The following is a 26,090-nucleotide window of genomic DNA, read 5'->3' on the forward strand; positions in this document are numbered from 1 at the left end:
CGAACTTTAAAACCCACAAGGAATCTTTCTGGCCACAATAGTGATGGAAAAGTTGTTTCAAGGGGACTAACACCTGGACTGTGGCATGCCGGATGGGGATCCATGGCAAAACTCCCACGGAAAATTACATAGTTGATGCAGAGTCTGGTTTTAAGCCATAAAGTGCCTTAATCACCTAACATTCCTAATTTTTTTTTGAATAACGTGCTTTAAAACATCAGCTATGATGTAGTATCGATCAGGTAGTGTAAGGGTTACGCCCGCTTCACAGTGACAGACTAAACTCCCCGTGTAACGCACCGCAAACAACTGCAAACTGTCCATTTGCACAACCACGAGTTAGATAGATTTGATAGTTAGATACATACATTACATAGATCAATAGATGCAATATACATATGATAGATACAAATTACATAGATCAATAGATGCAATATACATTTGATGATAGATACGAATTACATAGATCAATCGATGCAATATACATTTGATAGATACAAATTACATAGATCAAAAGATGCAATATACATTTGATAGATACGAATTACATTGATCAATAGATGCAATTAATATTTGATAGATACGATTGATAGTTAGATAGATTTGATAGATAAATAGATAGATTTGATAGATATATGATTTCCCTGACAGAGTATAACAATAAGACATGCGGTCTGAGACTGGGACCCGTGGTGTGTTAAGTAGTATTATTCTTAGCAGTTTACTACCTGTTACTCCCCCTATCGGGGGAGGTCTATATGGGCTGCATTTTTGGAACAGGGAGATGGAAGAAGATGATTGGTCTGTCCTCCTACTTCAAATTTGGCCTAAACACAAGTGGCTGTCTCAAATCAGTCCGACCACAAGATAGATAGATTTGATAGATAGATATACATAGATTGATAGTTAAATAGAATCGATAGAAGATAAATAGATCGATTTGATAGATATATAATTACCCTTACAAAGTATAATAATAAAACATGCAGTCTGGGAGCCATGGTAACTAGGTTGTGTTAAGTAGTACTATTCTTAGCACTTTAATCCCTGTAACTCCCCCTATCGGGGGAGGTCTATATGGCCTGCATGATCACCCTGACAAATTATAACAACAAGACATGCGGTCTGGGACCTATGGTAACTAGGTTTTGTTTATATTAGTACTATTCTTAGCACTTTAATCCATGTTACTCCCCCTATCTGTGTAGGTCTAAATGGCCTGCATGATTTTTTTTTTAAATTTACAATAATGTTAAGCAGATATGAGTGGTGGCTGGCACAGCAATTAACCACAGTATATGCTGTGTAAGCCTGACACACAGGCCTGATAGAAAATGAAATTAGATTACACTAGCAAAATGATTTAAAAGTTTTGTTGTTTAAATGTACACTAATGTTAAGCAGATATGAGTGGTGGCTGGCACAGAGCAATTAACCACAGTATATGCTGTGTGAGCCTGAGACACAGGCCTGATAGAAAATGAAATTAGATTACACTAGCAAAATGATTTAAAAGTTGTTTTTTTTTAAATTTACAATAATGTTAAGCAGATATGAGTGGTGGCTGGCACAGCAATTAACCAAAGTATATGCTGTGTAAGCCTGACACACAGGCCTGATAGAAAATGAAATTAGATTACACTAGCAAAATGATTTAAAAGTTTTGTTGTTTAAAGTTACACTAATGTTAAGCAGATATGAGTGGTGGCTGGCACAGAGCAATTAACCACAGTATATGCTGTGTGAGCCTGACACACAGGCCTGATAGAAAATGAAATTAGATTACACTAGCAAAATGATTTAAAAGTGTTTTTTTGTTGTTGCTGTAAGCCTCACACACAGGCTGAAAGCCAGGCAAATGCAAATAAAATTACAAATAAAAAAAATAAAAAACGACTGAAGTTCTAGCCCTAAAAAGGGCTTTTTGGGGTGCTGTCCTTACAGCAGAGATTAGATGAGTCCTTCAGGACTGTAGTCAGCAGCAGCAACACTAAACCTCCTCTCACTAAGAAAGCAGGATCGTAATGAATCTAAAATGGCTGCTGCCCAGGAGCTGGGAGGGTCTGTGAGGGAGTGTCTGCTGCTGATTGGCTCAAATGTGTCTGATAGCTGTGAGATACAGGGTCAAAGTTTCCTCAATGATGACGAATAGGGGGCGGATCGAACATCGCATATATTCGCCCGCAGCGGCGAACGCGAACAAGCTATGTTCGCCGGGAACTGTTCTCCGGCGAACTGTTCCCGAAATCACTATTCTCTAATAGGTGCATATCAGGGGTCAAGTCCAGTGAATCGAATGGGATCGGAGTTCCTGCACTATTTATGTAGTCTTAACTATGTTCCCCTCGGAAAGATAACAGAAACGCTTCAGTAAACACTGCTGCTGCGAGGAGCTGGAGCACAGTCGGGTTAGAGGGATAGTGAGATCCTCTAGTAATGGCAGTAAACACTTCCTTCCTACACTAAATGCAAGTCGTTCAGTGGTCCTGCTGTGTGATCACCCCAAACTGTGTGGAACCCATGGTGCTTACATTTCTGTGTGGCTTGCTCTAGGGTTATGTAGCGTCCCTCAGCAGAAATACGACTATTGCACCTTAAGTGGGTGAGACTCTGTGACAGTGGAGGAGTCTCAGGCCCAAAGGCAACCATTTAACCCTTCGTTGGTTTTAATTTGCTTTAATTAACCAAAGTGTATAGATTATATACACATAAATACAGTGGGGCATATTTATCAAGCTTTGTATGGAGCTTGAGGCCCCTTCTATAGACCGCTGCTTCATAACTTCTGCTCCATAAATTGTCCATCTGCTCTGAGGCGGCAGACAGAAATCAACCCGATCAAATACGATATTGACACCCCCTCCTAGCGGCCGATTGGCCCGTGAATCTGCAGGAGGCGGCATTGCACCAGCAATTCACAAGAACTGCTGGTGCAATGATAAATGCAGACAGCGTATGCCCCCATATGTGTGTGTATGTGTATAAAAGAATATTAATTTTGAGGGGGTTGAAGTCTTGGTGCGTTCCCACACTTGACCTCTGGTGCATACACACCACATGCTAGTGCAGAATTCAGAGTTTGAAGAAAAAATAAATATAAAAAAAAGCATGTTTACTGTATAATACTCTGGAACTACAGTATATAGTCCTAACATAGCATATACCGAAAAGTCCCTTTAACATTAAATTGTAGAATTTATATCATTTTACTTTTGAATGCTACAGAGAAAACAGTGTTTAAGATTGCATAAAAAGTTTAATTTTGATCTTTCCGAAAGAATTTTGCCTTTCTCTCTTTTAACTTTTTAGTATACAAAAAAGTATGTATAAAGGTCTGTGAAGCTTTAATGATGTTAGAGTAATGGATGCACTGCTTTGTTATATTATACTAATGGGACGGTATATGAAACTTTTATATCTGCATAGCATATACTGTGTTAGTAGTTAAGCACTGCATTGAAAATTAACAGTTACGGTTAACCAGAGCTCTGAAGTTGCACTATCCCAATGCACTTTAACTTCAATTGCGTTTAAACACCCTCAATAAAATTATTTTTGCTCGCACGCAACAGTTAGAGCACTACTTGTAATGTAGCCCATGATGTGGAAGCCACAAAGTATTTCAGACCTTTATCTTCTCTTCTTGTTCATTCTCTTCTTACAAAGGTCAGAAAGCTACAGCTATTCCCTTAGCTGCTTAGCTTATTGTTATTAGTTATTTGTAGTGATGTCGCAAACCTAAAAATTTCGGTTCGCGAACGGCGGACTCGAACTTCCGCTACTGTTCGCGAACCGGCGAACCGCGCAAACTGCCATTGACTTCAATAGGCAGGCGAACTTTAAAACCCACAAGGACTCTTTCTGGCCACAATAGTGATGGAAAAGTTGTTTCAAGGTGACTAACACCTGGACTGTGGCATGCCGGAGGGGGATCCATGGCAAAACTCCCACGGAAAATTACATAGTTGATGCAGAGTCTGGTTTTAACCCATAAAGGGCCTAAATCACCTAACATTCCTAAATTGTTTGGAATAACGTGCTTTAAAACATCAGGTATGATGTTGTATCGATCAGGTAGTGTAAGGGTTACGCCCACTTCACAGTGACAGACCAAACTCCCCTTGTAACGCACCGCAAACAACCGCAAACAGTCCATTTGCACAACCACAAGATAGATAGATTTGATAGATAGATAGATAGATAGATAGATAGATAGATAGATAGATAGATACATAGATTAAATAGATCAATAGATGCAATATACATATGATAGATACGAATTACATAGATCAATCGATGCAATATACATTTGATAGATACGAATTACATAGATCAAAAGATGCAATATACATTTGATAGATACGAATTACATAGATCAATAGATGCAATATATATTTGATAGATACGATTTATAGTTAGATAGATTCGATAGATAAATAGATAGATTTGATAGATATATAATTTCCCTGACAGAGTATAACAATAAGACATGCGGTCTGGGACCCGTGGTGTGTTAAGAAGTACTAATCTTAGCAGTTTACTACTACCTGTTACTCCCCCTATTGGCGGAGGTCTATATGGCCTGCATTTTTGGAACAGGGAGATGGAAGAAGATGATTGGTCTGTCCTCCTACTTCAAATTTGGCCTAAACACAAGTGGCTGTCTCAAAACAGTCCGGCCACGAGATAGATAGATTTGATAGATAGATATACATAGATTGATTTAAAAAAGGGGGGTGTGGGATAAGCGCTCCAGAAGGAGCAAACCTAAAGTGAAACAGTGATTATAATATATTAAATACCAAAATTAATCAAGATGTTGAATATATATGTGAATAAAAATACCAGAAAGTGACAGAAAATTGTCAATTTAATAAAAGATAACAAATATAAACAGGTAAATATATAACATATAATAAAATCGGATAAAAGAAACTCATATAAGTCTAAGATGCCGGCATCACGGGATTACAATAATGACTAATAGGAAATTCATAACATATAAAATTAGCGATCGCTATATTAAAAATAACAGTATACAGAACCTTGATATAGCAATAAATCTGCTGACTTGTAGCAAACCAATCTTATGGTCACTTGAGGAGAGGTGACTCTGCTATGAATAACAACAAACAACTTATTTATATGTCCGTTATAAGCTATGGAACATGTGATCCGTGGGTGGTGACGTCACGTCATGTGACTAGTATTACTGATCCAATGTTATCCAATGATATCCAATGATTGATGTGTAGCGTTATATTTGAAAAATATATATACCGGTATATAAAAAAGGAAAAGAAACAAAAATGTCAATTATTTTCCGTAACAATAAAAAGAATACTTGCAAGTAGTGGATCGCTATCCTCCAATTTCCCCCGTGGGAGGGAAGTGATACAGCTGAAAGGAACAACAATATAGGTGAAATAAAGATGAGTGTCCGTCTTTTTCTTTCCAAACTCCAAATAGATAGAATTTCTTTATAAGGTGCTCTTTATTCAGCAGTCCTTTAGGTGGATAAGGTGCTCTTTATTCAGCAGTCCTTTAGGTGGATAATGTTGTGGTAACTAAAACCAAAGGTCTCTTGCAAGCACACAGGGATTATTCATATATCTAGCTCAGCTTATGTGTGTGAGCTAGAAATGAACCTGTTGTTTGTGCCGCCGTAGAAACAGGTGAGTTAGAATGAAGCTCTATGGCTATGAAATTGTGAACACCGCACACAGGAATTATTCATATATCTTGCTCAACTAGAAATGTAGAGCTCGAAATGAACCTGTAATGTGCCGAATGAGAGAGTAAATGAGATTCTGTAAGCAAATCTACGCGTTTCGGCAGAGTTACCTGCCTTTATCAAGATGCTTACAGATTGAAAAAAGAAGCCTAATATAGGGAGTTTATGGGCGTATCAATTAGAATATGGGCGTGATAATAATTAACCCTATGTTGAATGGATCATAGATGAAATATTCAACTTATGTATATACACATAAATATAAATGTAAATAGATCCATGAGTGGATATGTTGTATAGTGTTTATCAATTATATAGATTGTGATTTATAAAGATACATATTATATAATATTAAAAAAAAAAAAAAAAAATGAAAAAAATATATGAAAAAAATATAGGAGAAAAAACACAATATATAAAGGATTATTATATCTCCATATCTCATTAGATATACCAAAATATATACTTTGAATGGCTGGAAGATGTACACTATTAGGTATAATTTTTCACTACATGCTTTTCATATATTCAACATCTTTGATTATAGGGGACAATTTCATAAAAAGGGAAGGGTAGTTATATTGTAACAGTGCACAATGTTAAACAATTCAAAATTAACTAGAATTAGTCAGAAAAACATAAATTGTTTATTACGTTTTTATAAAAGATATAATAGTGATATAGATTTTTACTGCCATATTTATATTATCGAATTTAAATCGAATGAACTGTTTAATCCTAGTGGATATATTGTTTTGAATTTAAAAATTAACTCTGCTTCTTTTTTGAGAAGCATCTTTTCCATATTGCCACCTCTATGGTTCATTTTTACTTTTTTTATACCCCAAAATTGAAAACAATTTAGATCCCCGTGGTGGACTTCGGTAAAGTGTTTATAGAGTATTGTTTTGGTGTTTGCATGTTCTATATTTAAAATGTGTTCTCGCATACGATCCCTTAATAATCTGCTAGTTTGACCAATGTAAAATAAATCACAAGAACATTTTATACAGTAAATTACATTAGAATCACTGCATTTGATAGTATCTTTAATATGAAAAGTGAATGTTTTGTCAGTGGATATGATCTTTTTAATTTTATTACTATGTTTGCAGGATTTGCATTTAATACAAGGAAAAAAGCCAAATATTCTCTCCTTGTTTAAATCTCTATCAATGCAGTTGATATTTCTTCCTTTGAATTCACTCGGTGCCAGATAACTCTTTAGATTTTTTGCCTTTTTAAATACAAGGTCAGGATGCTTTTTAACTTTTGTACCTAATATAGGATCTTTTTCAATATAGTGCCAGTGTTTGTTTAAAATGGATCTAATCTCGTTGTGTTGAGCATTATATTCTGTGATAAATGGAATAAAAATTTTACTAGTGGATGTAGTGTTAGTCTCATATACATTTTTATTTTTGTTTCTATTTTTGTTAGTGTTATTTTTTAGTAAGCTGGGTCTATCAATTTCTCTAATCGATGACATAGTGTTTTTTATTTTTTCTTGGTTATACCCTTTCTCTGTAAATCTGTTTAATAGGATATTTGATTGTAGGTCGTATGATTCTAAATCTGAACAGTTTTTTCTGATCCTAAGTAACTGACTTTTGGGGATATTTTCCTTCCACTTATTGAGGTGGCAGCTGTTTCGATGAATGAAATTGTTCGAATCAATGGTTTTAAAATATGTTTTAGTTTTAATCATATTATCCACAATTTCCACCTCAATATCCAGAAAATGAAGTGATTTCATACTATGTTCATATGAAAAGGAGAGACCTAAATTGTTAGTATTGATGTCTTCCAGAAATATTTCTAGAATTTCATGGTCTCCTCTCCAGACCAGGAAGATATCGTCAATATATCTTTTATAGAGCACAAGGTTCGCTCCCCATTGGCCACTGGACAAAAAAGACTCTTCAAAGAAACCCATAAATAAATTGGCATAACTGGGAGCGAACCTTGTGCCCATTGCCGTCCCCCTGGTCTGGAGGAAGAATTCATTATTGAACATGAAACTGTTGTTCTTGAGAATAAATTCTATGCTATCTAAGATGAATTTGTTTTGTTCATACAATAAGTTTTCATCTTTATCTAAGTAGTGGGCAATAGCTTTTAATCCTAAATGATGATCGATATTTGTATATAAAGAATTAACGTCACATGTTACCATAGTATAATTATTTTTCCATTCGATCTCATTCAATATGTTTAAAAAGTGGGTGGAGTCTTTTAAGTGTGACGGTAACTGTATAACGTAATTCTGAAGAAAGTAATCTACATATTGTGAAAGATTTGAAGATATTGAATCAATTCCAGAAATAATAGGACGTCCAGGAGGTTTATTAAGGTGTTTGTGGATTTTTGGTAAAAAATAGAATGTGGGATTTTTTGGATGGTTTATTTGTAAAAAATTGAATTCTGAATCTGTTAAAACTCCTAATGTTTTTGCATTATCTAGTAGAGTATTTAACTTCTTTTTTTGGGAATCAATTGGATTATGTTTAAGTTTAGTATATGTGGTATTGTCGAGCAGTAGTCTATAGGCTTCCTCCAGATAATATTGTACATCCATGATTACAGTACCACCACCCTTATTTTTTATATTATATAATATGTATCTTTATAAATCACAATCTATATAATTGATAAACACTATACAACATATCCACTCATGGATCTATTTACATTTATATTTATGTGTATATACATAAGTTGAATATTTCATCTATGATCCATTCAACATAGGGTTAATTATTATCACGCCCATATTCTAATTGATACGCCCATAAACTCCCTATATTAGGCTTCTTTTTTCAATCTGTAAGCATCTTGATAAAGGCAGGTAACTCTGCCGAAACGCGTAGATTTGCTTACAGAATCTCATTTACTCTCTCATTCGGCACATTACAGGTTCATTTCGAGCTCTACATTTCTAGTTGAGCAAGATATATGAATAATTCCTGTGTGCGGTGTTCACAATTTCATAGCCATAGAGCTTCATTCTAACTCACCTGTTTCTACGGCGGCACAAACAACAGGTTCATTTCTAGCTCACACACATAACCTGAGCTAGATATATGAATAATCCCTGTGTGCTTGCAAGAGACCTTTGGTTTTAGTTACCACAACATTATCCACCTAAAGGACTGCTGAATAAAGAGCACCTTATCCACCTAAAGGACTGCTGAATAAAGAGCACCTTATAAAGAAATTCTATCTATTTGGAGTTTGGAAAGAAAAAGACGGACACTCATCTTTATTTCACCTATATTGTTGTTCCTTTCAGCTGTATCACTTCCCTCCCACGGGGGAAATTGGAGGATAGCGATCCACTACTTGCAAGTATTCTTTTTATTGTTACGGAAAATAATTGACATTTTTGTTTCTTTTCCTTTTTTATATACCGGTATATATATTTTTCAAATATAACGATACACATCAATCATTGGATATCATTGGATAACATTGGATCAGTAATACTAGTCACATGACGTGACGTCACCACCCACGGATCACATGTTCCATAGCTTATAACGGACATATAAATAAGTTGTTTGTTGTTATTCATAACAGAGTCACCTCTCCTCAAGTGACCATAAGATTGGTTTGCTACAGGTCAGCAGATTTATTGCTATATCAAGGTTCTGTATACTGTTATTTTTAATATAGCGATCGCTAATTTTATATGTTATGAATTTCCTATTAGTCATTATTGTAATCCCGTGATGCCGGCATCTTAGACTTATATGAGTTTCTTTTATCCGATTTTATTATATGTTATATATTTACCTGTTTATATTTGTTATCTTTTATTAAATTGACAATATTCTGTCACTTTCTGGTATTTTTATTCACATATATATTCAACATCTTGATTAATTTTGGTATTTAATATATTTAATATATTATAATCACTGTTTCACTTTAGGTTTGCTCCTTCTGGAGCGCTTATCCCACACCCCCCTTTTTTATTTCACTGTTCAAGTCTATTATTGGAGATTATAATAGACCATTTAGGGATTTAAGCTCACACCTCACAAGATAGCACTCACACCACCCCCTCCTTGTTATACATAGATTGATTGTTAGATAGAATCGACAGAAGATAAATAGATAGATTTGATAGATATATAATTACCCTGACAAAGTATAATAATAAAACATGAGGTCTGGGACCCATGGTAACTAGGTTGTGTTAAGTAGTACTATTCTTAGCACTTTAATCCCTTTTACTCCCCCTATCCGGGGAGGTCTATATGGCCTGCCTGATTACCCTAACAAAATATAACAATAAGACATGCGGTCTGGGACCCATGGTAACTAGGTTGTGTTAAGTAGTACTATTCTTAGCACCTTAATCCCTTTTACTCCCCCTATCGGGGGAGGTCTATATGGCCTGCATGATATATAATTACCCTTACAAAATATAACAATAAGACATGCGGTCTGGGAGCCATGGTAAGGTTGTGTTAAGTAGTACTATTCTTAGCACTTTAATCCCTTTTACTCCCCCTATCGGGGGAGGTCTATATGGCCTGCATGATATATAATTACCCTTACAAAATATAACAATATGACATGCGGTCTGGGAGCCATGGTAACTAGGTTGTTTTAAGAAGTACTATTCTTAAGAGCTGCTGGTGCAATGCTGAATACGGAGAGCATATTGCTCTCCGCATTCAGCGAGGTTCGACAGACCTTTTATAAATAGGCCTCATTGTCTATTTTAGCGCACACCCATATGCAATTATATTTTTATTAATTTGTTTATGGAATGTTTATGTTTTGAAAATAGCAATTTGTACTGAAATTAACAATAGTACAGAAGACTGATACATAATGCACAGCTGATCTATTTTTAGTGCTACTACCCTTTTTTTCTTTATCATCACTAAAACACGCTAAATGTTGTTGAAACTGTTCAGTTCTGTATCATTATTATGGCAAGTCAAACAGCAGTCCTGTAAAAATGGTAGAGGCCACACTGATCTGTACCTGTTCCTTTTTGGGTGCAGTACAGAAGTGCCAGGTGCACACGGTTTCCCTTTAACAGTGGTTTTATACACAGAGAAGGGTTAGTTAAAAAAAAACTGCTGTTGTAAAATAAACAATTATTATGACCCTGTAATCTCATTTTGTGTCACTTTTTTTAGGTACAAAAATCGCCTACACAATGAATAATTCTAGTGATTTTAATCATCAATGTTTACATAAAAAACCACAAGACGACTAATGACAATACATTTGTATTTCTGCAAATCAGGTTATTGTATTTTAGAGAAGGAAAAGGCAGAATGAAAAAAGCATCATGTGCTTCCAAAAAGCTTCAGATTTATCCTACAGGCTTGCGGGTTTAAGAACAGCTACTGATATAAATATATTCCAGTAACTTGAGTTGTGGGCTTGGTTACTGATTCATTCAGCATGCTGAGGAGGAACCAGCGCTAACACACATAACAGCTCTGAGTAATAATAATAATAATAAAAATAATAATATATGCCCCCAGGAGTTCTATCCTTCAGTTTTCCATATGGTAAAATGTATAGATGTCAGTTTTTATGTTATTCTAAACATATAAAAATTGTGCAAACTTTAAAAATATTTGTAATCAATCTTTGCATCTACCCCTGTATGATCTACCAGGTATTCTAAGCTAAAAGGGATACTTCTGTTCAAACTACTCTGGTATTATATAGTCCAAAATAATATGCTAAGCTTGTGGGCAACCAACTTGCTGTCAAAAAGCAGTACCATTCTCTAATAGTGATGTCGCGAACCTAAAAATTTCGGTTCGCGAACGGCGTACTCAAGCTTCTGCTACTGTTCGCGAACCGGCGAACCGCCATTGACTTCAATAGGCAGGCGAACTTTAAAACCCACAAGGAATCTTTCTGGCCACAATAGTGATGGAAAAGTTGTTTCAAGGGGACTAACACCTGGACTGTGGCATGCCGGATGGGGATCCATGGCAAAACTCCCACGGAAAATTACATAGTTGATGCAGAGTCTGGTTTTAAGCCATAAAGTGCCTTAATCACCTAACATTCCTAATTTTTTTTTTGAATAACGTGCTTTAAAACATCAGCTATGATGTAGTATCGATCAGGTAGTGTAAGGGTTACGCCCGCTTCACAGTGACAGACCAAACTCCCCGTGTAACGCACCGCAAACAACTGCAAACTGTCCATTTGCACAACCACGAGTTAGATAGATTTGATAGTTAGATACATACATTACATAGATCAATAGATGCAATATACATATGATAGATACAAATTACATAGATCAATAGATGCAATATACATTTGATGATAGATACGAATTACATAGATCAATCGATGCAATATACATTTGATAGATACGAATTACATAGATCAAAAGATGCAATATACATTTGATAGATACGAATTACATTGATCAATAGATGCAATTAATATTTGATAGATACGATTGATAGTTAGATAGATTTGATAGATAAATAGATAGATTTGATAGATATATGATTTCCCTGACAGAGTATAACAATAAGACATGCGGTCTGAGACTGGGACCCGTGGTGTGTTAAGTAGTATTATTCTTAGCAGTTTACTACCTGTTACTCCCCCTATCGGGGGAGGTCTATATGGGTTGCATTTTTGGAACAGGGAGATGGAAGAAGATGATTGGTCTGTCCTCCTACTTCAAATTTGGCCTAAACACAAGTGGCTGTCTCAAATCAGTCCGACCACAAGATAGATAGATTTGATAGATAGATATACATAGATTGATAGTTAAATAGAATCGATAGAAGATAAATAGATCGATTTGATAGATATATAATTACCCTTAAAAAGTATAATAATAAAACATGCGGTCTGGGAGCCATGGTAACTAGGTTGTGTTAAGTAGTATTATTCTTAGCACTTTAATCCCTGTAATTCCCCCTATCGGGGGAGGTCTATATGGCCTGCATGATCACCCTGACAAATTATAACAACAAGACATGCGGTCTGGGACCTATGGTAACTAGGTTTTGTTTATATTAGTACTATTCTTAGCACTTTAATCCATGTTACTCCCCCTATCTGTGTAGGTCTAAATGGCCTGCATGATTTTTTTTTTAAATTTACAATAATGTTAAGCAGATATGAGTGGTGGCTGGCACAGCAATTAACCACAGTATATGCTGTGTAAGCCTGACACACAGGCCTGATAGAAAATGAAATTAGATTACACTAGCAAAATGATTTAAAAGTTTTGTTGTTTAAATGTACACTAATGTTAAGCAGATATGAGTGGTGGCTGGCACAGAGCAATTAACCACAGTATATGCTGTGTGAGCCTGAGACACAGGCCTGATAGAAAATGAAATTAGATTACACTAGCAAAATGATTTAAAAGTTTTTTTTTTAAATTTACAATAATGTTAAGCAGATATGAGTGGTGGCTGGCACAGCAATTAACCACAGTATATGCTGTGTAAGCCTGACACACAGGCCTGATAGAAAATAAAATTAGATTACACTAGCAAAATGATTTAAAAGTTTTGTTGTTTAAAGTTACACTAATGTTAAGCAGATATGAGTGGTGGCTGGCACAGAGCAATTAACCACAGTATATGCTGTGTGAGCCTGACACACAGGCCTGATAGAAAATGAAATTAGATTACACTAGCAAAATGATTTAAAAGTGTTTTTTTTTTGTTGCTGTAAGCCTCACACACAGGCTGAAAGCCAGGCAAATGCAAATAAAATTACAAATAAAAAAAATAAAAAACGACTGAAGTTCTAGCCCTAAAAAGGGCTTTTTGGGGTGCTGTCCTTACAGCAGAGATTAGATGAGTCCTTCAGGACTGTAGTCAGCAGCAGCAACACTAAACCTCCTCTCACTAAGAAAGCAGGATCGTAATGAATCTAAAATGGCTGCTGCCCAGGAGCTGGGAGGGTCTGTGAGGGAGTGTCTGCTGCTGATTGGCTCAAATGTGTCTGATAGCTGTGAGATACAGGGTCAAAGTTTCCTCAATGATGACGAATAGGGGGCGGATCGAACATCGCATATATTCGCCCGCAGCGGCGAACGCGAACAAGCTATGTTTGCCGGGAACTGTTCTCCGGCGAACTGTTCCCAACATCACTATTCTCTAATAGGTGCATATCAGGAGTCAAGTCCAGTGAAACGAATGGGAACGGAGTTCCTGCACTATTTATGTAGTCTTAACTATGTTCCCCTCGGAAAGATAACAGAAACGCTTCAGTAAACACTGCTGCTGCGAGGAGCTGGAGCACAGTCGGGTTAGAGGGATAGTGAGATCCTCTAGTAATGGCAGTAAACACTTCCTTCCTACACTAAATGCAAGTCGTTCAGTGGTCCTGCTGTGTGATCACCCCAAACTGTGTGGAACCCATGGTGCTTACATTTCTGTGTGGCTTGCTCTAGGGTTATGTAGCGTCCCTCAGCAGAAATACGACTATTGCACCTTAAGTGGGTGAGACTCTGTGACAGTGGAGGAGTCTCAGGCCCAAAGGCAACCATTTAACCCTTCGTTGGTTTTAATTTGCTTTAATTAACCAAAGTGTATAGATTATATACACATAAATACAGTGGGCATATTTATCAAGCTTTGTATGGAGCTTGAGGCCCCTTCTATAGACCGCTGCTTCATAACTTCTGCTCCATAAATTGTCCATCTGCTCTGAGGCGGCAGACAGAAATCAACCCGATCGAATACGATCGGGTTGATTGACACCCCCTCCTAGCGGCCGATTGGCCCGTGAATCTGCAGGAGGCGGCATTGCACCAGCAATTCACAAGAACTGCTGGTGCAATGATAAATGCAGACAGCGTATGCCCCCATATGTGTGTGTATGTGTATAAAAGAATATTAATTTTGAGGGGGTTGAAGTCTTGGTGCGTTCCCACACTTGACCTCTGGTGCATACACACCACATGCTAGTGCAGAATTCAGAGTTTGAAGAAAAAATAAATATAAAAAAAAGCATGTTTACTGTATAATACTCTGGAACTACAGTATATAGTCCTAACATAGCATATACCGAAAAGTCCCTTTAACATTAAAGTGTAGAATTTATATCATTTTACTTTTGAATGCTACAGAGAAAACAGTGTTTAAGATTGCATAAAAAGTTTACTTTTGATCTTTCCGAAATAATTTTGCCTTTCTCTCTTTTAACTTTTTAGTATACAAAAAAGTATGTATAAAGGTCTGTGAAGCTTTAATGATGTTAGAGTAATGGATGCACTGCTTTGTTATATTATACTAATGGGACAGTATATGAAACTTTTATATCTGCATAGCATATACTGTGTTAGTAGTTAAGCACTGCATTGAAAATTGAGCGTAACAGTTAACCAGAGCTCTGAAGTTGCACTATCCCAATGCACTTTAACTTCAATTGCGTTCAAACACCCTCAATAAAATTATTTTTGCTCGCACGCAACAGTTAGAGCACTACTCGTAATGTAGCCCATGATGTGGAAGCCACAAAGGATTTCAGACCTTTATCTTCTCTTCTTGTTCATTCTCTTCTTACAAAGGTCAGAAAGCTACAGCTATTCCCTTAGCTTCTTAGCTTATTGTTATTAGTTATTTGTAGTGATGTCGCAAACCTAAAAATTTCGGTTCGCAAACGGCGGACTCGAACTTCCGCTACTATTCGCGAACCGCGCGAACTGCCATTGACTTCAATAGGCAGGCGAACTTTAAAACCCACACGGACTCTTTCTGGCCACAATAGTGATGGAATAGTTGTTTCAAGGTGACTAACACCTGGACTGTGGCATGCCGGAGGGGGATCCATGGCAAAACTCCCATGGAAAATTACATAGTTGATGCAGAGTCTGGTTTTAACCCATAAAGGGCCTAAATCACCTAACATTCCTAAATTGTTTGGAATAACGTGCTTTAAAACATCAGGTATGATGTTGTATCGATCAGGTAGTGTAAGGGTTACGCCCGCTTCCCAGTGACAGACCAAACTCCCCGTATAACGCACCGCAAACAACCGCAAACAGTCCATTTGCACAACCACGAGATAGATTTGATAGATAGATAGATAGATAGATACATAGATTAAATAGATCAATAGATGCAATATACATATGATAGATACAAATTACATAGATCAATAGATGCAATATACATTTGATAGATACGAATTACATAGATCAATCGATGCAATATACATTTGATAGATACGAATTACATAGATCAAAAGATGCAATATACATTTGATAGATACGAATTACATAGATCAATAGATGCAATATATATTTGATAGATACGATTTATAGTTAGATAGATTCGATAGATAAATAGATAGATTTGATAGATATATAATTTCCCTGACAGAGTATAACAATAAGACATGTGGTCTGGGACCCGTGGTGTGTTAAGAAGTACTAATCTTAGCAGTTTACTACTACCTGTTACTCCCCCTATTGGGGGAGGTCTATATGGCCTGCATTTTTGGAACAGGGAGATGGAAGAAGATGATTGGTCTGTCCTCCTACTTCAAATTTGGCCTAAACACAAGTGGCTTACTCAAAACAGTCCGGCCACGAGATAGATAGATTTGATAGATAGATATACATAGATTGATAGTTAGATAGAATCGACAGAAGATAAATAGATAGATTTGATAGATATATAATTACCCTGACAAAGTATAATAATAAAACATGAGGTCTGGGACCCATGGTAACTAGGTTGTGTTAAGTAGTACTATTCTTAGCACTTTAATCCCTTTTACTCCCCCTATCCGGGGAGGTCTATATGGCCTGCCTGATTACCCTAACAAAATATAACAATAAGACATGCGGTCTGGGACCCATGGTAACTAGGTTGTGTTAAGTAGTACTATTCTTAGCACTTTAATCCCTTTTACTCCCCCTATCGGGGGAGGTCTATATGGCCTGCATGATATATAATTACCCTGACAAAATATAACAATAAGACATGCGGTCTGGGACCCATGGTAACTAGGTTGTGTTAAGTAGTACTATTCTTAGCACTTTAATCCCTTTTACTCCCCCTATCGGGGGAGGTCTATATGGCCTGCATGATATATAATTACCCTTACAAAATATAACAATAAGACATGCGGTCTGAGAGCCATGGTAAGGTTGTGTTAAGTAGTACTATTCTTAGCAGTTTAATCCATTTTACTCCCCCTATCGGGGGAGGTCTATATGGCCTGCCTGATTACCCTGACAAAATATAACAATAAGACATGCGGTCTGGGACCCATGGTAACTAGGTTGTGTTAAGTAGTACTATTCTTAGCACTTTAATCCCTTTTACTCCCCCTATCGGGGGAGGTCTATATGGCCTGCATGATATATAATTACCCTTACAAAATATAACAATAAGACATGCGGTCTGGGAGCCATGGTAAGGTTGTGTTAAGTAGTACTATTCTTAGCACTTTAATCCCTTTTACTCCCCCTATCGGGGGAGGTCTATATGGCCTGCATGATATATAATTACCCTTACAAAATATAACAATATGACATGTGGTCTGGGAGCCATGGTAACTAGGTTGTGTTAAGAAGTACTATTCTTAGTACTTTAATCCCTTTTACTCCCCCTATCGGGGGAGGTCTATATGGCCTGCATGATATATAATTACCCTTACAAAATATAACAATAAGACATGCGGTCTGGGAGCCATGGTAAGGTTGTGTTAAGTAGCACTATTCTTAGCAGTTTAATCCATTTTACTCCCCTTATCGGGGGAAGTCTATATGGCCTGCCTGATTACCCTGACAAAATATAACAAAAAAATATTTTTTTTTTAAATATTGACACTACTGTTATAACAAATATGATTGGTGGCACTAGTTGGCAAGTGGGCCTGGCACACACGCTGGCAGGCAGGCAACTGCAATTAGATTACACTAGCTGACTGATGTTTCACAGTCCAAAATTTTTTTTTTTTAAATATTTACAATACTGTTATAACAAATATGATTGGTGGCACTAGTTGGCAAGTGAGCCTGGCACACACACTGGCTGGCAGGCAGGCAACTGCAATTCAATTGCACTAGCAGACTGATGATTCACAGTCAAAAAAGTTTTTATCTAAAATATTTACACTACTGTTATAACAAATATGCTTGGTGGCACTAGTTGGCAAGTGGGCCTGGCACACACGCTGGCAGACAGGCAACTGCAATTAAATAATACTAGCAGACTGATGTAAAAGTTTTTTTTTTAAAAAGTTACACTAATGTTACAACAGATAGGAGTGGTGGCACTGAGGATGGAAGTAGGCACAGTATATGCTGGCAGCCTGACACACAGGCTGGCACTAGTAGTGGCAGGCTGGCCTGGCAACTAAAATTAAATAACACTAGAAGACTGATGTAAAAGTTTTTTTTTACAAAATTTAAACTAATGTTACACCAGATAGGAGTGGTGGCACTGAGGATGGAAGTAGGCACAGTATATGCTGGCAGCCTGACACACAGGCTGGCACTAGTGGCAGGCGCAGCCTGGCCTGGCAACTAAAATTAAATAACACTAGAAAAGGACTGATGTAAAAGTTTTTTTTAAAAAAAATGTACACTAATGTTACACCAGATATAAGTGGTGGAAAACAGAGCTATTAATCACAGTGTATGATGTGGGCCTGACACACAGGCCTGATGGAAAATGAAATTAGATTACACTAGCAAAATGATGTAAAAGTTTTTTTTTTTTAAATTTACACTAATGTTAACCAGATATCAGTGATGGCACATAAGAATTAATCACAGTTAGTGATGTCCCGAACTGTTCGCCCGTGAATGGTTCACGGCGAACTCAGCTTGTTCGCATTCGCTGCTGCGGGCGAACACATGCGATGTTCGATCCGCCCCCTATGTGTCATCATTGAGGAAACTTTGACCCTGTATGTCACAGCCTTTTGACACATTAGAGCCAATCAGCTTCAGACACTCCCTCACAGACCCTCACAGCTACTGGGCAGCAGCCATTTTAGACTCATAACGACCTTGCTTTCTTAGTGAGAGGACGTTTTGTGTTGCTGATGCTGACATTATAGGGAAATAGATAGCTAGGCTAGTGTATTTAGTGTCCACTACAGTCCTGAAGGACTCATCTCATCTCTGCTGCAAGGACAGCACCCCAAAAAGCCCTTTTTCGGGCTATAACTTCAGCCGTTTTTTTTTTTTTCTTAGTATTTTTATTAGCATTTGCCTGGCTTTCAGCCTGTGTGTGAGGCTTAGTGCCACCACTGATATCTGCCTAACAACATTAGTTTAAATTTGAAATTATTTTGCTAGTGTAATTTATTTTCATTTTCTATCAGGCCTGTGTCACACAGCATATACTCTGGTTCATTGCTCTGTGCCAGCCACCAGTGGTCATATCCGCTTATAACATTATTTAACCCCTTAATGACCGGACCATTTTTCAATTTTCTTACCCTTAATGACAATGGCTATTTTTACATTTCTGCAGTGTTTGTGTTTAGCTGTAATTTTCCTCTTACTCATTTACTGTACCCACACATATTATATACCGTTTTTCTCGCCATTAAATGGACTTTCTAAAGATACCATTACTTTCATCATATCTTATAATTTACTATAAAAAAAATATAAAATATGAGGAAAAAATGGAAAAAAACACACTTTTTCTAACTTTGACCCCTAAAATCTGTTACACATCTACAACCACCAAAAAACACCCATTCTCAATAGTTTCTAAATTTTATCCCGAGTTTAGAAATACCCAATGTTTACATGTTTTTTGCTTTTTTTGCAAGTTATAGGGCAATAAGTACAAGTAGCACTTTGCTATTTCCAAACCACCTTTTTTCAAAATTAGCGCTAGTTGCATTGGAACATTGATATCTGTCAGGAATCCCTGAATATCCCTTGACATGTATATATTTTTTTTTAGAAGACATCCCAAAGTATTGATCTAGGCCCATTTTGGTATATTTCATGCCACCATTTCACCGCCAAATGCGATCAAATAAAAAAAAAATGTTACATTTTTCACAATTTTAGGTTTCTCACTGAAATTATTTACAAACAGCTTGTGCAATTATGGCACGAATGGTTGCAAATGCTTCTCTAGGATCCCCTTTGTTCAGAAATAGCAGACATATATGGCTTTGGCGTTGCTTTTGGTAATAATAAGGCCGTTAAATGCTGCTGCGCACCACACTTGTAATATGCCCAGCAGTTAAGGGGTTAATTAGGTAGCTTGTAGGGTTAATTTTTAGCTTTAGTGTAGAGATCAGCCTCCCATCTGACACATCCCACCCCCTGATCCCCCCTGACCCCCCTCAAACAGCTCTCTTCCCTCCCCCACCCCACAATTGTCCCCGCCATCTTAAGTACTGGCAGAAAGTCTGCCAGTACTGAAATAAAAAGCATTTTTTTTTTTTATTATTATTATTTTCTTCATACAGTCTGCAGTGATGGATCCCCCTTACCTCACAACCTCCCTGATCCCCCCATACAACTCTCTAACCCTCCCCCCTACCTATTTGCCGCCATCTTGGGTACTGGCAGCTGTCTGCCAGTACCCAATTTGCCCCCAAAAATTGTTTTTTTTTAACTTTTTTATTTAAAACATTAGTTTTCTGTAGTGTAGCTGGCCCCCCTCAATAATCTACATCCCTCCCCCTCCCAGATCCCTTACTTGACAACGGAGATCCCTTCCTTCAACTGCATCATCTAGTTAGTAGTGCATAAGTTGCGTGCGCGCGCACGCCCCCGCACACGCCCCCCGGCCGCAACCGCCGACAGAGCTACATTAGAGCCGATCGGGCTACAACTTAGAAAAAAAAACAGCCAACGCAATTGAGAGGAGTTGCTCCCACACACCAACGAATGTGTTAGCCGCAATAGCCGATGCAGAAAGGGCCACAGAGTGGCCCTCTCTGCATCGGTGGGTAAAATATGGGATTGCAGTGATGGCTCAATGTTGCTTCCAGCACTTCAAACAACAGAGGACGTACCAGGTACGTCAATTGTCATTAAGGGGAGCTTTTCCTATGACGTACCTGGTACGTCCTCTGTCATTAAAGGGTTAAAATAAAAATAAAAAACTTTTAAATTATTTTGCTAGTGTAATCTAATTTCATTTTCTATCAGGCCTGTGTCTGTCAGGCTCACACAGCATATACTTCAGTTTTTTCCAGTCTTTTGGTTAATTGCTCTGTGCCAGCCACCACTCATATCTGCTTCACCTTATTTTAAATTTAAAAAAAACAAACTTTTAAATTATTTTGTTAGTGTAATCTAATATCATTTTCTATCAGGCCTGTGTGTTTTGCTGACTTACAGAGCATACTGTGTTTAATTGCTGCCCTCCCTAGTCTATCAGCCACGACTCATATGTGTTTAACCTTTTTTTAAATTCCCCAAAAAAAAAACTTTAAATCATTTTGCTAGTGTAATCTAATTGTATTCTCTATCAGGCCTGTGTGTATCTGACTTACAGAGCCTACTGTTTTTAATTGCTGCCCTTCCAAGGCTATCAGCCACGACTCATATGTGCTTAACCTTTTTCTTTAAATTAAAAAAAAAATCTTTAAATCATTATGCTAGTGTAATCTAATTTTATTTTCTATCAGGCCTGTGTCTAACTGTCTATCTGACTTACAGAGCATACTGTTGTTAATTGCTGCCCTACATAGCAGCCAGCCAGTGCCACCACTCATATCTGCTTAACATTATTTTAATATTAAAATATAAACTTTTAAATTATTTTGCTAGTGTAATCTAACTTCATTTTCTATCAGGCCTGTGTTTTTCTCACTTACACAGCATACTGTGTTAAATTGCTGCCCTACCTACCGCATGTCACAGACCGCATGTCTTATTGTTATACTCTGTCAGGGAAATTATATATATTTCAAATCTATTTATTTATCTATCAAATCGATCGAACTATGTAATTCGGATCAATAAAATGTATATTACATATTTTGGTTGATGTAATTCGTATCTATCAAATGTATATTGCATCTTTGGATCGATAACATTCGTATCTATCAAATGGATATTGCATCTATTTATCTATGTAATTTGTATCGATCATATGTATATTGCATCTATTGAGCTATGTAATCTATGTATCTATCTATCAAATCTATCTATCTTGTGGTTGTGCAAATGGACTGTTTGCGGTTGTTTGCGGTGCGTTACACTTGGAGTTTGCTCTGTCACTGTGAAGAGGCCGTAACCCTTACACTACCTGATCGATACGACATCATAACTGATGTTTTAAAGCACGTTATTGCAAACAATTTGGGGATGTTAGGTGATTAAGGCCCTTTATGGGTAAAAAGCAGACTCTGCATCAACTATGTAATTTTCCATGGGAGTTTTGCCAGGGATCCCCCTCCAGCATGCCACAGTCCCGGTGTTAGTCCCCTTGAAACAACTTTTCCATCACTATTGTGGCCAGAAAGAGTCCTTGTAGGTTTTAGTTCGCCTGCCTATTGAAGTCAATGGCAGTTCACGCGGTTCGCGAACAATACCGGAAGTTCGAGTCCGCCGTTCGTGAACCGAAATTTTTAAGTTCGCGACATCACTAATCACAGTATATGATGTGGGCCTGACACACAGGCCTGATAGAAAATGAAATTAGATTACACTAGCAAATAATAATGTTACACCAGATATCAGTGGTGGCACAGAACAATTAATCACAGTATATGATGTGGGCCTGACACACAGGCCTGATAGAAAATGAAATTAGATTACACTAGCAAAATAATGTAAAAGTTTTTTTTTTTTTTTTTATTTACACTAATGTTACACCAGATATCAGTGGTGGCACAGAAGAATTAATCACAGTATATGCTGTGAGCCTCACACACAGGCCTGATGGAAAATTAAATTAGATTACACTAGCAAAATGATGTAAAAGTTTTTTTTTTTTAAATTTACTCTAATTAAGTTAAGCAGATATCAGTGGTGGCATTAATCACAGTATATGCTGTGAGCCTCACACACAGGCCTGATAGAAAATGAAATTAGATTACACTAGCAAAATGATTTAAAAGTGTTTTTTTTTTTTTGTTGCTGTAAGCCTCACACACAGGCTGAAAGCCAGGCAAATGCAAATAAAATTACAAATAATAAAAAAAAAAAACGACTGAAGTTCTAGCCCTAAAAAGGGCTTTTTGGGCTGAAGTTCTAGCCCTAAAAAGGGCTTTTTGGGGTGCTGTCCTTACAGCAGAGATTAGATGAGTCCTTCAGGACTGTAGTGGACACTAAATACACTAGCCTAGCTATCTATTTCCCTATAATATCAGCAGCAGCAGCACTAAACCTCCTCTCACTAACAAAGCAGGATCGTAATGAATCTAAAATGGCTGCTGCCCAGGAGCTGGGAGGGTCTGTGAGGGAGTGTCTGCTGCTGATTGGCTCAAATGTGTCTGCAGACTGTGAGATACAGGGTCAAAGTTTCCTCAATGATGACGAATAAGGGGCGGATCGAACATTGCATATGTTCGTCCGCCGCGGTGAACGCGAACAAGCTAAGATCGCCGGGAACTGTTCTCCAGCGAACAGTTCGCGACATCACTAGATTTTGTAGAGCACCAACAGATTTTGTAGCGCTAAGCTTAAAGCCTTAATTTTTTTTTTTAATAGTTTTATTTTTGAAAGTGCGTGAATAACAGTACAGGACAATAAAGCAGAGTAATATCAACATGGGTACAATTTATACAGTTCTATCAAAATTAACTACTGATAGCCAGTTAGTCAACTTTTTTTTTTTTTATTAAATAATTTTTATTGAGGTATTCAGAACATACAGAAACAAAATCAAATATTAATCATGGCAACACGCCTACAGACATACAGCCAGACACATACATATAATACATAGACATGTCTTAGAAACCGTGAACAACAGTAGATTCTCACCAGGAGAACATGCACATAACCATGTGTGATACCTCATTTTATGTATAAACATGTTAGCTTGGACAAGACAGAAAATAACTGAAGAAATGTGAATTCTGAGACCTGGTTTCTGTAGGAAGGTTTTGAACAAGAACATGTAGGTCCTTGTGAGTCCACATCATTAACCTCAGAAATTATAGAAAACATCCCTCTAAAATATAAAAAGGGCACATACCCCATTAAAGGGATAAGTGGTGAGGACTATAGTGAGAGGGTGTTAAATTAAATGTCTACATATATCCTTTAGGTTACTATAGGCTTGTGTAAAGCCTCAAATTGCGAAAAGAAAAAAAACAAAAAAAAAGAAAAGGAAAAAAAGAAAACAAATAAGTAAAGAACTAAGGCCTGCAAGCAAGTCCATAAAAAATAAAATAAAATAAAAAAAAAAAAAAAAAAAAAAGACATCTCTGGTTTCAACAAACATAGGGGTCTGTCACATTACAAAAATTTATGCTGGTCATACAGTTATCATACATAATGCTATAGAGATTAACACAACTGCAAACAGGTAAGAAATATGTATAAGGGGGGGACAGAAACAGAGAGTGGTATGAGATCTCTTGGGAAGACCTCTAAATCACTTTGTAGTAGCACTCCCTGCATAACAGAGACTATTTTTAGGACCCACATCTGTCTTATGACTAGCTTTATATTGTCCCAACAGGATGGATATAATGCACATATTAAAACCCATTACACCTGACCAGCATAAAGGATAATATTTTTGTCCCCTGAATAATACTCTAATAAAGGTTATTGCTGCCATATACACTCAGTCAGTAGAGCCTGCAGATAAATATGTACATTAACAGGGTATATGCAGAACAGAGATCATGTAACATTTTCGGAGTTATAACACCCATCTGATCTATTAACTGAGTCCCTATCTAAATACTTAGCACCAAACTAAATTGATAACTGCGACAAAGTCTAGTCCTTATCTCAGGTAGGGGCATATCTTATGTTTTGAACATGTTTTAGGGGCATACACAGAGGAACAAGGCTTAGCTGCAGAAAGAAAAACAAACACAAAAACAAAATGTTAAGGCATAAATGCAAACAGAGGTATACAAACAAATAAGAGCCTCCTCCGCTAACCAACACCGTCCCTGACGGATCTGCAATGACCCAGTCCCTTCAGGAGGATACTCTCAGCCAAGCCAGCATTTTCTTCACAAATTCTGCGCAGTGTTTGCCCCAGATGAGTCGGCCCGATCAAGAGATTGAGCTGCACAATTGCCCGTAGGCCACAAGTAGCCCGGCGCTCCCCAAATCCATGGCACCGCTGCGTGGATCTATTTCCAGCAAAGTATACTCCGCTTGCCTTTATCAGTCCCAACAAACTTGGCGAGGGTGCGGGGGGCACCAAATAGCTTACTATCCCTTTTATAGGGGCAGAGTACCATCCGGCCTTATCGCTTAACTCATGTGCTCCACTCTCCTTGCTATTCCCCAGAGGGCCGGCCGCTCCCTCCCGGGACACAGCAGAGGGCAAAGACTTCTTACTTTTGCTTGATTGTGTGCCGTCCTGGTCTCCCCTCTCACGCGGTTCAGACATACTCCGTTGTATGTCTGTACCCGCATCATCCGGCTCCACAATAGATCTTTCTTCCTGAAAGGGTGCCATTTCCCCGAGGTGGGCGGACTCCATGCGGGCCAGAAGCCTGTCGAATCTATCGCACATTGTGCTTTCAAAGGAGATCATCAGCTTTTGTAGGGAGACATAGAAATCCCCCATGTTCGATATTAAAGTTGAAAAGAGAATGTCTATACTCTCTGTTAACCCGGTTTCCCGGGGGGGTGCTGAGCTCTCTCTCCGTAGAGGCCACCAGTGAGTCTCAGCGGTCCAGTTTAGGAAGTCCTCTTGCTTTGCAAATAACAATTCTTTCTCTATTTTTTTTATAGCATTCCAGTCAGCAAAGTGTCCCCTATGTTTTAGGATATAAATTCCTGCTGGATGGCTTTTTGAAGTCCAAATTGCAGGTGGATTGCAGTATTGGATTAGAGAGCTCCTAATTTAGCGGCCATCTTGGACCATAGCCCGGACACGCCCCCAGTTAGTCAACTTTTAATATGTCCATGAATATAGTTGTTAGCATTTCTCGGTATTCAAGCTCCAGTTTTTTGTTGCAATATAAAACAATATAACATAAACATATTTAGAAAAGTAGAAGAGAGGTGACTAAAAGAATTGGAGAGTTAGGCCTCTAGTTATCAAGCCGTCAACCGCAAATACGCTGGAATTCCGCAGCGTATTTGTGGCGAGGCTGATTCGCCTTAGTTATCAACCCCTACTGCCCGGCAAAAGTAGAATATAGTCCGACACAGATCGATGGTTACGTCACTACAGATGTTCCGGACGCAAGTTCGGCACAATCTGACTACTTTTGGTAGTTATCAAACTACTACCAG

This window comes from Bombina bombina, chromosome 4 (assembly GCF_027579735.1).
Source record: "Bombina bombina isolate aBomBom1 chromosome 4, aBomBom1.pri, whole genome shotgun sequence".
NCBI classification, from domain to species: Eukaryota; Metazoa; Chordata; class Amphibia; order Anura; family Bombinatoridae; genus Bombina; species Bombina bombina.